The 14,887-nt window shown below is 40.6% G+C and overlaps 1 protein-coding gene across 3 annotated transcripts in view; it reads left to right on the top strand.

The window, feature by feature from the left end:
* Positions 1 to 14,887, top strand: part of ARHGAP18 (Rho GTPase activating protein 18) — a 193,357-nt gene that overhangs the window by 99,463 nt on the left and 79,007 nt on the right. The window lies entirely within an intron of this gene.

The raw sequence follows: 14,887 nt of genomic DNA on the forward strand, positions 1-14,887 counted from the left end.
GTGTGTGTGTGTGTGTGTGTGTGTGTGTGTGTGTGTGTGTGTGTGTATGACTATTTGCGTAAATGAGTGCTTTGGGGACTAGCAGTTGAGGATGCTATATTTATATTGCACATGTGCCCCATCATACAGTGATACCCTTCTTCAATGAAAAAGGTCATCCTGAAATAAATATGGCTAGAGTCTGTATCATGTCCTGGCTTGGGAAACATTATCTCTAGAAAAGAATTATTTGAATGAGGGAAATTAATGTAAACAAAACCAGATAAGCTTGTTACATGGTAATTCCAAATGGATGGCAGGTAGCTGACTAGGGAACTTTAAATATCTATGATATCTTGAAGTTGCAGATTGACTTGCAGATCCAAGGGGCATTTGACACACAGAGGGAGAAAGAGTTAGAAACTGTTGTCAGCCTCTTTCGTCACTTTCATTTTACTTCCTTTTGGTAGATGTGCATGTCTTTCCTTCCCTTTGATGAAAAGAATACCACTGATGCTTTCTTCCCTTGCTTTTCCATTGTTCCATTGTTTCGTAACCCTCCTCTCCCTTCTTGATTTTCAATTCTTTTGTGCATGCATATTTCTAAATGCTCAGTAACCTTCCTCCTCTTGGCCCAGAGCCCAGGCAGATATTATCAGCCTCCTGCCCTTGGCCAGGAGCCTGCTGGGAACCACTGAGTTTCTTGTCAGTTTCTCCTTGCCCTCCGCATATGTATTGCCTTCTCCTTGGCAGATCCTGACCTGAAGGGAATAGCCAGTGCCCTACTAGACACTTTGGATCTCAATAAATGTTTCCTCAATGAGTTTATTATTCATGTGAGTAGAAAATCCTTTCATGCGAGGATTTCTCTTTAGGTACCCATGAATCCAAATATATATATATGCATAACACCCATATATACAACACAGGCATGCGCGTGCGCACACACACACACACACACACACACACACACACACATTTTTCTTTTCATGTAGACCTGGTTGATGCCTGACTCATTATGTGTTTTGATTATTTTATATTTTTAAATGCTTTATGCAGAAAGCATTTATTAAAGATGCTGGGAACTTTTAGCTACAGGCCAAATAGGTGTTGTAGTTCAATTCTATCTATCCCTGAGAAGTATTAAGAGATGTCACTGTTCTAAAAATGTTGCTATGATTTTTGAAAACACTGAATAACAGTGCCCACAAGATGGGGATGTTATTCCATGGGAAAAAAAAATCTTTTTTTTCTTGGTAAAATTGGGGCATTGTCGGTTTCCCCTCTTTCCAGGGCGGGAAGATATTTTTTCTCCTAACTTTAAGATAAAAAAAAAACTGAGTTTATAAAATGATAATTTATTATAATTTGTAAGAGCTTCAATATTATGAACCAATATTGACTAATTACTTTCCTCATTCCATGTAAGACTTTGAACTTATTTTTTAACAAAGGAATATTTGTAGATGAATTAGACATTTGACCCTCCATATAAAAAAAACTATGCTTCATAAGTGCTATTAAGCATCAACAAAGAATAGGAAATAGGCTTTTAACAAGTACAGGAGAAAAGAATGGTGTTCTCAATCAATCAATACTTGTAACCTTATTTGTGGGATGAGAGATACATAGAAATGATTAGTGAACCAGGATGTGTTATTTACAACCGTATACACATTTGCTTTTGATCTCTACTTCTAAAAAGGGTTGGTATCAGTATGCACAGGTATAGTCAGGATGTAAATCAGTTTATAATAGGGTACCTTGTGAAAGAAGTGGCTGGGGAAGGGAGGAGGCAGGCCCTGGAGTCAGGTTGTAGGTATCCTAGAGTGGGAGCCTCCAGGATGTGGCTGAAGCTTGTGGAGAGAGCCAGGGGTATTCTAGCTGAGGGAAGTAGCATGAACAACTAGTACGTACTCCAAAGATGGTTTGACGAAGATACTGTATACTATTGGCCCTGTGAATAGGAACCCACAGAAACAGAGGGGCAACTTGGTGACTTAAACATCCACAGGGTTTGCTATCTACAGGGGACCCTGAAGCCAATCCTCATGGAGGGAGGAGGACTGTATTGCACTAGTGCCGTGGCTGGATACTTGTCATTCTGTTGGCTGCCTAGCATCTGTCTGCGCGCTCATTCTGGTGTGGGGAGTTCTCTACTTTTGGAGCTTTGCTGGGATGTAGAGTCACCCTCTTTTCCACAGAAAAAGGGCAGTGTCTATTGCTACAGGCATTGCTGGTGTGAGCATCATCATCTGCTGTTCCCTGTTGCTCCTGGATCAGTCCCTGGCATGATCTGGGCATTATTCCTGGCTGGTGGACATTCTGGGAGCCACCCAGTAAGCTTTTAATAAAATTCTCTTCTGCTTGGCTTGATCAGAGTTAATTTTTTTCTCTTTTAATTTATATTTTTAATGTATTTATTTTGACAGTAGACGAGCAGCAGACAAAGATATCAGAGTTGATTTCTGTAACTTGTAATTAAAAGTCCTAATAGAACCAGATGCACATCGTTGAGTACTTTCCTCTGTGCCAAGAAAGTTGCATGTGTTTTATGCACATATCTCATTCAAGTTTCTCCTGAACTCTGAAAAGAGGTAACATTGTTGGTCTCTAATTCACAGGTGAAAAAACTGAGTTTCAAAGAGGTGAAGTAACTTAATCAAGGTCGCAAAGGCAGCAAACAAAGCTGGAATGTGATCCAGGCTTTTCTGATAGGGAGACTGTGATCTTAACGTCTTCTGCTCTGCTCTATGTTCTTATTAACTACCTGTTTGAATTTTGGAGCATTTTATTATGAAAAAAATTTTTCTCAGAACACAGTGGAGTTAAGATTTGGCTCTCTTACTTGATTATTTTTTATTTATTTACTTTTCTTGGAGACAGGATCTGGCTCTGTTGTCCAGGCTGGAGTGCAATAGTATGATCTTGGTTCATTGCAACCTCTGCCTCCTGGCCTCAAGTCATCCTCCCACCTCAGCCTCCTGAGAAGCTATGACTGCAGGCATGCACTACCACACCTGGCTAATTTTCTTTTTCTTTGTATTTTTAGTAGAGACAGGGTTTCGTCATGTTACCCGTGCTGGTCTTGAACTCGTGAGCTCAAAGCAATCTACCCGCCTCAGCCTCCCAAAGTGCAGGGATTACAGACGTGAGCCACCACACCAGCCTTCTTTCTTGATTATTGAAAATCGGATTTGACAGACGTAGATTGCGATTAGTTAGAATGTAGAATTAAACCCCTGATCTACTTTGCTGTGTTGTGTTTGGGGCTGATGTAAAGGCAGGGAGTAGATCCCAAAGACAAACAGGCATAAAAGAGGGAAAGTGGTGAACAAAGAGGTGAGAGGAGAAGGACACTTCTAAAAAGTGCTAAAGGCACTGTCAGAGTTCTGCTTCTCACGTCGTTAAATTTTCATAATAACTCTTCGCCTAAAACAGTCTATACCCAGATGTCTGCATGGCTGAACCTCCCCAGCCCTGCCCCCTGCCCGCCTTTCATTCAGGTCTCTGCTCAAGTGTCATCAGAGAGGTCTTCTCTTCCATCTATAATAACTGCTCCCTGCTATCCACCCAACCCCTTAACCCACCTAATTTATTTTCATAGCACTTCTCACTACCTGTTTATACATCTTTCTATTTTTTGTCTCCTTGCCACTAGAATGTAAGTTTCATCAGACCACAGACTGTTTTGTTCACTACGAAATCCCCAGCATTTAAAAGGTATCTGATACATAGTAGATGCTCAAATTCATTTACTTCAATCTTGAGTAAATGGATGAAGGTGAGGAAACTTAGGCTCTGAGAGTTTTAGATAACTTGCCTTTGATTTCATGGAAAATGATGAAACCAAGTTGCAAATTATAGTCTAGGTGACTCCTAAGACACCACATTTCTCAGGTTTCATTCTTCACTAACATCTCGATTCCTGGGAAAATTCCTGTATTCATACACAATTTGGGTAAGAAACATCTCACGGGATTTTGAAGTTGAAAAAAAAATCTTTGAATAGCCAGTCCATCTTTTCTATTTTCACAAATGAGGAAATAACCGTGATCCATTGTGGGTAGGTGACTTGATCAAAGTAATACTGCTATTTACTGATAGAGGAAGGACCACAATTAACCTGTCTTTTCATCAGTTCAGTCCTATTCCCCTATCCTCTGCTGTGTTCACTGTTGTCTTGATAAAGCAAGCCCTGTTTTGATGAAGAATTCAGATGCCAGTCATTGGTGATGGATTTGAGATAATGCATCATGCTATTTTTTTTTTGACAGAGCTTTGCTCTGTCGCCAGGCTGGAGCACAGTGGCACGATCTTGGCTCACTGCAGCCTCCACCTCCCAGGTTCAAGTGATTCTCCTACCTCAGCCTCCAGAGTAGCTGGGATTACAGGCACGTGCCAGCACACCCAGCTACTTTTTGTATTTTTAGTAGAGATGGGGTTTCTCCATGTTGTCTAGGATGGTCTCAATCTCTTGATCTTCTGAGCCGCCTGCCCCCGGAGTCATGCTCTTTTAATTCTATAATATTAACATGGTAAAGCAGAGGCTGCAAACTCAGATGCTCACAGGGACTCATGGATAGCACAGCATTCAGATGGGACTGGTGGAGGCTGTCCCAAACTGGGAGGTAAGATTTCCTGTTCAAAGGGGCCAGCCCCGCAGCACCTGCTGCCTCCTCAGAGAAACATGTTACAAGAAAAAAACATGGTAAACCAATTTAAAAATGTTTGAAACACCCTGCTGGCCAAACAAAACATTTCTGGCTGCCAGATCACCCTGGTGGACTTCAGTTTGTGATTGTTAAAATCCTAGTATGAACAGCTCTTTTCTTTCCACAGGAGATTTCACTTCATGGGGATATGGTGGAGAATATGTGAAGTGGTATCACTGTGGTCACTGTGGCTAACTGTTCTTTAGACCAGCCAAAAGATCAGTGGGTTGGGCTGTCAGAGTTCACAGAGTGAAAATAATTATCAACAAACGAGTATTTATTGCCTGTTTTTATTACCCTGGCGATAAAGTTGAAGAGTAATGTGTTTTCTGGATCATAATACAATCTGTCCTAATGGAGGATACTTGGTTATGCTGTTTCCTGACTGAGAGTCAGGAGACCTTTTTAGATGTTTGGTGCAGCTATTAACTACCTGGATGTTACTGGGCAAAGCACCCAATTTTTCTGCTTTGTCATATTCATATTTGTGTAATTAAAGGACTGGATTTACTGGGTCCTAGGAAACAGGATGCAGAGGATTTTATATAAGACTTGAACCTTGTTCTTTATCTTCATCTCCAGAAAAAAAAAAAAGCCTGTGTTGTCAGAGCAAAACAGAGACTGGATTGGTCGTATCTATCACGTATGTCTTTGAGCGCATGGCTAATCTCAGTGTATTTGCCGCTCTTCCTCTGACGAGCCAGCTGTGAAGCTTAGATAGGTTGCGACTAAGTGGACTTAGTGATCTCTAGGGTCATTTCAGCTCTAAACCCCATCAGAGCTTGTATTACCCTTGCTAAGGACAGATTTCAAAGCCCTTTGTCATATAGAGGCTAGAGCATGGGTTTTGTGGCAACACAGCTGGGTTGCATCTTCATTTTCCTGGCCATGTTGATTTTCTCTAAGCCTCAGTTTCCTCATCCTTAAAATGGGGGTTATAATGACAGCTGCCTCCTAGTCTTGTTATTGTGATGATTGCCCCTGACAAATTATTAAATACTCCTTTTATTCTTATAATGGCACAACCAAGCAGCATAAATAATAAAATGTTATTTTAATTAACATTTTCATTTGAAATGCATGAGAATTCTCTTTTTCTGGAAGATTTTAGGCTTTTAAATTTCTTATTAGGAATTGAGATGTGTTGGAATTAAGAGTTGACAGGCTCAATCAGTACCGTTCCTCACTTACACATCCAGTTTAGCCTAACGTGCCTCTCTCTATTTGAGCAGTACCAATTGATTAAGGCACAGAGACCAGTGAATCTTGTATCAGATGGTGTGAGCTGTAGGTATCCTGATTTTAACCAAACAGCTAACTTTGCCTGTGGGCACAGAGTCGTGCTTGTGAATCCTTGCACAGTGAAACAGAAGGAAGCCTTCACATGGGGATTCAGTGTCACTTGGAGGCCATCTGACTACAACTTCGCTGTAGAGGGAAGCATTCATTACACAGGAAGAACTGCTTTCGTAGCTTTCACAGGCTAATGTGAAGGACTTCTGCTCTAGAAGAACAAAAACACCTCTCCAGATCCATATTGGAGCATAATTTAAGGCAAGAGGATGACAATAGACAAATTGCACCCACTTCAAAAGGAGAGTGTGGGTTTACACTGAGTATTTGTTCCAAAAAGCTGAGAAGCAGGCACCATGCCCTGATGGGTCCTTCACACTGGCTTGCTATCACTGCTGAAAGAACAGCTTGTCCTTGTCTGCTGGACTTTCATCTTCTGCCATATTTGTATTCATGTGCACTCTCCCCACACATAAAAGAGCACAGCTTGCTATTCCTGCCTTTGCTTCTGTGACCTGCAGTGAAACCATGAAAAATATATTTTAAGGCTTTTTACATGGAATGGTAATTATGCACAATGGTTTTTAATCATTTGGCATCTAGCAAGGAGCCTTCAGAGAGTGTTATGCCTCAGAGACCTGCAGCTTTCATGGATCCTGGGAGGGGCCCTTGGTTGCAGGGGGCTCTGTGTTCTCTCTCTCTCTCTCTCTCTCTCTCTCTCTCTCTCTCTCTCTGTGTGTGTGTGTGTGTCTGTGTGTGTCTGTGTATGTGGCAACGCCAGGTAGTGACAACAGTGCCACCTGGGAAACAGAGGACACAGATGACTGCTTGGTGGACTTGAAACCAGCTCTAAACGGCTGTTGGGTTCTGAACAAAACTCCAGGAAAATTGTTCGCTGGGTGAGCTGGTGGGATGAAGAGACTGGGATGAGCTAAGGGTAGAGGGCAGAATGGAGACCCTGCACATTATTTGTGGTGTGGTCAAGGGAGACTTGAGAGGCAGCACATGAATCTCACCTTGCTGCCAATTTGGATCATACATAGTCACAGCTGGAAATTTTCTTAGAAGAGACGATCTTGTTCCAAGCCCCTCGTTAAACAACCGAGGAGACCGTGGCATGCAGAGGTGAAATGACTTGCTTGAAGTCAGTTAGCTGCTTGGTAAAACTAGCCAGGAATCCAGGCCTTCTGATTCCCCTACCCCAGCAATCAGTGGCATTGTTTTTCTTATTTAAAGAAAAAAGGCGTGCATATTTATTAAATAGGGGGAAAGAAACAGTAAAGTGGAATGAATAATCTATAATCCTACTATCAAGGCAAACCACTATGAATATTTTTATATTCATCATCCCATATATCAACATTTTTTACAAGTTATTAAACAAATTATCCATATTTTATATTCCACTTTTTTTTTTTTTTTTGATATGAGGTCTTACTTTCTTGCCCAGGCTGGACTTGAACTCCTGGGCTCATGCAATCCTCCTGCCTCAGCCTCCCCAGTAGCTAGGACTATAGGTGTGTGCCACCACACCTGGCTGCTCCTACTTCTTTCATGAAGTTTCCGTTTATTTCTGCTTCCACTCATATCAAAGTTTTGTTGCCCAGCTTTCCTATTAAGGAACATTAATATGAGTTTGTCTTAATTATAAAAAGTTCTTTATAGCTTTAATGTTAATTCACTATTGTGATTTTTTTTTTTTTTAACATTTTGTTTCCTCTTTTTCTCCTCCTCCTCTTCCTTTGCTTCTTGGTTCAGTTTTTATTTAACATACTTAACAAGAGAGCCATTGTAGACCTTTATGATTATTCTTTATTTCAATTGCAAACATTCAGCCTCCGCCACACCACACACAGATTCTTTCATTTTAAATTTGTTTTTGGTAATCTCCCTTACACTCCCATCATTTTATCTCTCATGTATATGCTAATCATTCCAAAATTATCCTCCAGCCAGTAACTCTTTCATGGGCACAACCTAGACTTTGAAATGCCTGATCAGGTCTTGTCTAACTGGACTGTACACAGGTAAAACCTGGGAATCTTGTTAAAATGCAGATTTGGATCCTGCAGATCTGGAGTGGGGCCTAAGATTCTGCCTTTTTGGCAAGCTTGATGCCCAGTGCTCCTGGTCCGTGGAGCATACTAGGCAGCAAGGATCTCCAACACAGCTCTGCAGGTCCAAACTGAGGGTGTCCCATTCTCTGCCAATCCTCCTCTTTTTTTTCTGTCTTCCCTTTTTCAGTTAATGACTTTGCCATCCACCCTCCTGTCCAAGAAGAAACTGTGGAATTACCTTTGTTTCTTCTGTTTCCTTCATCTACTTTATCTAATTGGTCACCAAGGCATTCTGTTGGGGAAAAGCTTCTTGAATGTGTCCTTTCACTTTTGTTTCTCCCACTGCCCTTTGGATTCAGCACCTTATCATTGCTCAGGGATCTGTTTACTCCACAGCACCTTGGCCCCAGGCTGTCTCAGGATGTGCCTTCTCAGAATTACCTTTCTAAAACAGGAATTTGATAGTCATATTTGCTTGCTTAAAAACTTTCCATTGTCGCACTTTCTGCATTTCCAAGGTTCTCAATTTGACAAGCAAGGTCCTGCAGAATTTGGCTGCAGCCTTATTCCCCCCACCCCCAGCCCCGTGCCTTCTCCCTCCTCCAAGGGGTTGTACCTCCCTGAAAATGAATGCAGTCTGGCTACATCATTGCACTCACGGTTCCCTAAATTCACCATCCATGCTTGCTTCTCTGTCTTTGCTTGCGTGGTTGCCATGCCTTGAAGGCCGTTCTCATTATGTTCTACCTGGCAGACTCCTATTCAACCTCCAGCTCATCTCATGTCATTCTGTGACGCCTTCAACGGATCCCTTCACTGGAGCTTGTGACTTCCCTAATATGTACTTCCATCGCAGTTACCACTTAGGATATGGAGTTGCACATGTCTTTGTTGCCTTCTAAATTCTAGGCATAGGCCGGGCATGGTGGCTCACACCTGTGATACCAGTGGGTGGAGGTGGGAGGATCAAGTGATCCCACCTACCTTTGGGAGGCCAAAGTGGGTATATCATTTGAGGCCAGGAGTTCAAGACCAGCCTGGCCAACATCCGAAACCCTGTCTCTACTAAAAATACAAAAAATTAGCTAGGGTTTGGTGGTGAGTGCCTGTAATCCCAGCTACTGGGGAAGCTGAGGTAGGAGAATCGCTTGAACCCAGGAGGCAGAGGTTGCAGTGAGCTGAGATTGCATCACTGCACTCAAGCCTGGGCAACAGTAAAACTCTGTCTCAAAATAAAAAATAAAATAAAAAATAAATTCTAGCTCTATCTTGTCTGAAGTACACCTGCATTCCATAGTTTGGCATAGTGTGGAATAAAGTAGGTTTTCCCTGAATATTTGCTGAGTCAATGAGAAACCAAATATTCTGTAGATAAACTGGCATTAACTTGTAAATGTTAGCAAGGAGAAGGAATTACAGCAGTTGTATCTGCTGGGCTCTACAAGGAGAACCTGCCTACTGCCTCATTCATTCTAAAGCTACCGTGTCAAGACAGTAGTCATCAGCAACCTGTGGTCATTGAACACTTGGACTATCTGCTCCAAATTGAGTTATGATGGAAGTCAAGTTATATGCAGGATTTTGAAGACTTAGAATGGAATAAAAAGGATTTTATTAATTGCCATGTTTCTTACATGTTTCAGTGATAATATTTGGGGTATATTGTATGGGTTAAAATTATTAACATTAATTTTGTCTGCTTTTCACTTTTTTAAGTGTAGTTACTAAAAATATTAAATAACTTTCATCCTCATCTTTTATTTCTATTGGCCAGCACTGTTCTAAAATATCAATTTAAATACCTGAGGAAGGTTTCCCATTACCCCCCGATTGTGCTTTTAAAAATTTCAAAGTGAGGTTTAGTTATTTTCGATTCTTATGAGTTACTGACTTTTAATTTGTTTCAGTGAAGATTCTAACAGTACACTTAATTCTTCAAGTTGTATTTTTTTGAGATGATTCTCTTGATTCTTACCGAATCAACAAACTAAAGAACTTTATCATGTTGGATATTACTGTTCCCTATAAATAGAAAACTCAAAATGTATTGCTTTTCTTTTCACCATGACCTAGGGAATTAGAAATGGAAGGTGAGAAAAAATTTTAGTCTAAGATTCGTCCACATACTTGGTCCTGCTGCCCACATACTTTCTCACTACTTTTCCTGATTTAAAATTATATACGTTGCATGCCATCATTGATACCGTCTGCGTAATCCGTTTTTCAGTGTTTAAAGCTTAAGGATTCTATCACTTAAAAATTTTTTTTTTTTTAAATTTGAGGCACCTAAGGCAGTTTTCTTTTCTTTTTTTTTTTTTTTTGTAATCATAAAATTCTTTTCCGATGCATCCTTAAACAGATCTCCAAATAACAAAATCAAGACAAAGATTCTATAGTTGAGGTGTAAGTTGGGACCCAGAGAAATCCTTGCCTGCCACTTCCAAGGCAAAGTGACAGGTGAAATTATGGCTTTATAGGTGAAAAATCACTACTAACAGGTTAGTGCTATATGATTTCTAGGAGGAGGCAAGATACTGTTTTCTTTTTTGTAGGATGTTTCTTGTGGGGTGTATCGGCCATGCTCACACGGTCAACAGTAGTACTGAAGATATGCCACTTCCTTCTCTCTTCCAGTAGTACTTCTTTCCCACACTATACAGTGATAATGATGTAAGAAATATTTTTTCTGGAGATATTAGTATGGGCTAAGAATGATAACAACGCTTTAGGTGTGAATAAGAACCTGTTGGAGATAAGATGAGTCACCATCTACTATGATTCGTGGAGCAATAGCCCAAAGCGAGGATTAGGTGAATGCTTAGGAGGCAGCTAATAAATGTCAGTCTCTTTTCTGTCATGCATACTCCATCGCTTATTGCAATTCACTGATTAGAGTTTAAAATGGCATAATGAATTATGCAAAAACTGTTTCTGCAGGAGGGGCTGTCTTGCAGCCTAATGCAGCACAGATGGAAAGATCCTCTTTTAATCATTGTTCTCACAATACTTGGAAGCTTTTTGAGGAATAAGCACTCAGAAGTGGAAGTGAATGGCCTTCCACAGTAAATGAATTCCTTCTGCAGAGAGGAACTGAAATGTATTTTGTGATGCAGATGGTTGCCCTGTGTTTGAATGCTCATCCTTGTCATTTGAGATTCATGCTTAGGAGCAAAATGTCTCTTGAAATACTGGAGTTTAGATGATTCCATTGGAGAAATTACTCCTGTCCAGTCTGGCCCAACATGTATTAAGTTTTTGTTTTTTTTCCAAAAATGGTGACAATGAGTGTATAAATGCCAGCTCACTCCAATTAGGAAAACATGCAAATTATGTCTCTCTGATTTGTAGTTATTACACTGAAGAGACTAAACTAGTTACCATCTCCTTTTATTAGCATAATATTAATGCAGATTATCAGCAAAGGCTTTCTTAAAAAAAATGAGAGCCATGGAAAGCAGTTAATAACAGTGCTAATTTCCTCAGTTAGGAAGCAAAAAAAAAACCATTTATGATTAGGCTTTTAACTTTGGTATCTGTGCCAAGGACTTCCCACCTGGGTCTAAATATGTACCTGTTTCTAAAATTAATGTCAACTTGGAGCTTTCACTTGCAGAGTGAGAGCCAATCTGAAAAAGGCCCAATGGAAAAATTTCAGAACAAAGATGATATGCTATTATCTGTAGGTGTTTCATGATTTGGATGTCAATAAGAATGTGTACTGCAGGTTGTATTTATAAGACGTTGCTTTTTAAAATATAGGGGGGAAAGTAAAGGAGTAATATTCATTGGCCAACTCAAGGTAAAATAAAGGACTGCCTTAAACTTTTCGCAGAAAGGCATTAATATAAAGAGGACACTGGTTAACTCTTTATTTGCTTAGAGAAAATGGGCTTAAGTTAGAGGGAAATCAAGTTGAATCAAACAACAGGAAAACACCGTTGGCTCTGGGAGAGCTTTATTAAATTAGAAAGAGGCAGAGCAAAAGACTGGAATCTCCCTTCTAACCCCCTCTTACTGTGCTATTGACATTTTTAAACACTTTTTGGCATCTTGTCCTTGTCTATGTTTATCTAGCAGTGAGCACTCCAACACCTGTTTTTTTTCCCCCACTTACCTAGCATGAAGCCAGGGCGGCCCTATATTGTTGTTTCCCTACATATTTTATCTCCTCTATCAAAATGTAGATTCAGAGGTCAGTGGTGAAGCCCTGTGCTGCTTTGGATTTTAAACATCAGCATGTATAGTGCCTTGTAATTAATTGTTGAATGTAGTTGTTGAATGTGTGAATCACAACTTGAGTGGTCTGTTTATTATTAACAAGCAAGAACTCAAGTTCTATAGTATCACTCTACTAAAACATTGAAGTGTTGGCTTCATGCCAGTTTCACTGTTTTTTCAGTGTCTTTTTTATTACTTGAAATGGAAAGTATATATTATGTGGATGAAGTTCCTTTTAAAACCATAACCGCAGTGATTTTTATAATAACATCTAAGTACAGAATTATGATTAATATCTGTAATGAGAGAAGACCAATGAATAAATATAGGCATTGTCGTTCGGTAAAAACTACATTCATAAAACTACTGGATTAAGAAATTAGCATTTCTGTATTAGATTGGTTGGCATATGAAAGCATGCTTAGAGTTTCACAATATTTGCCTTATAAACATTGTGCATTTTACTTTACAGAACTGGCTTTTGCAAATAACTGAAGTCATTCATAAGGTAGGAGAGTTTAACAATTGGTCCTCAAGCATCTGAGTTTAAACAAAACAAAACAAAACAAAACAGAACAAGAACAAGTTCTAAGTCTTTGATCTTTACCTTCAGAGTATCTGGCAACTTAGATCTTTTCTGTAGACGTATCCTGGCAAGATGGTAAAGGAAGTTCTATTTTTGATGCTGGCTTCCATGGCTATGATACAGTGTAAATACTGATTTCTGCCCTGGAGGGCATTACCTGCTCTTAATCCTTTCATCTTCTCCTTGTATAACTTTTTGGTCTCTAGAGGCTTTTTTTTCCCCCCTCGAGACGGAATTTTGCTCTAGTGCACAGGCTGGAGTGCAATGGTACCATCTCAGCTCACTGCAACCTCCGCCTCCCAGGTTCAAGCAATTCTCCTGCCTCGGCCTCCTGAGTAGCTGGGATTACAGGATGCGCCACCACGCCCAGCTAATTTTGTATTTTTAGTAGAGATGGGGTTTTACTATGTTGATCAGGCTGGTCTCGAACTCCTGACCTCAGGTGATCCACCTGCCTTGGCCTCCCAAAGTGCTGGGATTACAGGTGTGAGCCACTGCACCTACCCTGAATAATTAACAACAACAACAACAACAACAACAAAGACTTAGAACTTGTTCTGTTTTTTTTTGTTGTTGTTGTTGTTGTTTTTTAACTCAGGTGCTTGAGGGCCAATTGTTAAAGGCTCCTACCTCATGAATTACTTTTTTTAAAAAATCATTTAATTATTTCTAAAAAAGTATTCAGTGGCTCATTAAAAAAAAATATTCAATAGCTCATTAATCTCTTCTGAAGTGATGGATTTCTGACACTGCAGTTCTTTCTTCCACCTCTCTTTCCTGACAAGGAGGGATGTGGGTAGCTTACACCTCCACTGAGATTCAAGGTCCTGAGGCTTGGCCAGCGCAGAACTGAGGGAGGGCTCAGGAAAGTGGTGTAGCTGACAGCATTTTGTGGAGAAGTAGAAACCAGTCAACTTAGATCGTTTCTTTATAGGAATTGGGCAGAGAGGAGGATCCAGGTGTGTTGCGATGGGGAAAGCAGAGGAGAACCAGAGGGATGGAAATGGAAGACGAGAGGTGGAAGTCCTTAAATGAGCCAATCATACAGAATCAGCTTTCTGTAGAGTGCCAAGGCAGCCTTGGATGCAGCCAGCGGGGCAACTCTTGGGGCCAGGAACTACCTATGCACTTCTTCAGCTATCTCAGATCCCCACAGGGAATGACATTTTGGAGCCTGACACCATGTTGCTTTTGGTTAAGTGGGGATTTTGCTGCCCCATGTGAAAAACAGGTACGCAGTAGGCTAGTGTAAGCCTGGTAATGAGCCTGAGACTAAGGGTTGGGAGGTAGAGATGTTTCTTGAGGACAAGGACAGAAATTAAGTTAGGACAAGTTCATAAACTTCCAGTTGGTGGGGTTTAATCTGCCCAGAATTTGATGTGTCTGTGGGTGGCATTTGCTGGAGTTCAGTATGCCCATATTGTGCTAGATGTGGCATTGCCCAAGAATAGCATTAACTATGTTTCCTTATTAAAAGTGTTTTTCTCTACCATCTACCTCTTCTCCCCTCACCTTTTCAGGTTCCCACAATCCCTTCCTGTAAAACGTTTGTCCATCCCTCATATTCATGTTGGGCCTCACTGCGCTATGAGCCCTGTTCCTATACTCTAAACAAAGCTCAGTGGCTTCTACTGAAAATGCTTGTTTTTGTGAGTGTGTATGTGTGTCCAGACAGGATCTCACTCTGTCACCCGGGCTGAAGTACAGCGATACGATCATAGCTCACTGTAGCCTTGAACTTCTGGGCTCACGGGATCCTCCCACCTCAGCCTCCTGAGTAGCCTGGACTATAGTCACATGCTACTGTGCCTGGCTAATTGTTTTATTTTCTGTAGAGACAGGGTCTCGCTATGTTGCCCAGACTGGTGAGTGGGATTTTTTTTTTTTCTTCAAATGTTAAAGTTAAATTTCCTGCCCCAACCCACAAGTAGCATTTTGCATGTGAAATTGTCTTTAGTTCTTGTTTTAAATTTCATGTATCTTTTAGGCTGCTTGTATTCACATCTGTCTTGGGCTCAGTCTTTCAAACATGCAAAGAT

This window comes from Sapajus apella, unplaced genomic scaffold (assembly GCF_009761245.1).
Source record: "Sapajus apella isolate SASKATOON/1434 unplaced genomic scaffold, GSC_monkey_1.0 scaffold6, whole genome shotgun sequence".
NCBI lineage: Eukaryota > Metazoa > Chordata > Mammalia > Primates > Cebidae > Sapajus > Sapajus apella.